A 734-nucleotide genomic window follows, 5' to 3' on the forward strand; every position below is an offset into this window, starting at 1 on the left:
TATAGTTTCTAAACCAATCAATAATCCTTTCATACAAAAATTTGTTTGTCACAAGTAACAAACCCCTAAATTTTATAAACCGAAGTATTGAACCTCGGGTCGTTCTCCCTAGGAATTACAATGAAGTGTCTTGTTATTAGTTGTGAGTTATTTTGGGGTTTTGGGATAAGAGACATGAAATGTAAATGACAATGTAAATAAACTAACAACTAAAAAGCACTTGGCAAGGTTGTGAGAATTAGAAGTCCTATCCTAGTTATCCTTCTCAATTGTGACCACAATTGTCCATTGCTACCACTTAGTTAACCTCTAATAATGGAGGAAAGTCAAGTGGATGAATCAACTTGATTCCACAAGTCCTAGCCAACTCCCAAGGGAAAGACTAGCTTTAGTGGTATCTAAATCAATTAGCAACTTCTAATTATCAATCAACAAAGACATTAGATAACTCAAGCGTCACTAATTACTCTACCATAGCCAAGAGGAACAAAATCTATACTAAAATCCAACCAAGCATTTCGTCAAACACTTGGAAGGCACAAAAGAAAAGTATAGTCAATCACAACAAGAATGAATTCTAACTACAATTGAATGTAAAGAATTGACAACAACAATCAAGGAAATCACAATTATCATGAATTACCTCAAATTGCATTATTGAAAGAAAACAAAGCAACAACAATATATCCAAAACAAAATGAAGAATTACAATTATTAAAGCACACATCTAGAAA

The sequence above is a fragment of the Arachis ipaensis genome, chromosome B02 (genome assembly GCF_000816755.2).
Source record: "Arachis ipaensis cultivar K30076 chromosome B02, Araip1.1, whole genome shotgun sequence".
Classification (NCBI taxonomy): Eukaryota; Viridiplantae; Streptophyta; class Magnoliopsida; order Fabales; family Fabaceae; genus Arachis; species Arachis ipaensis.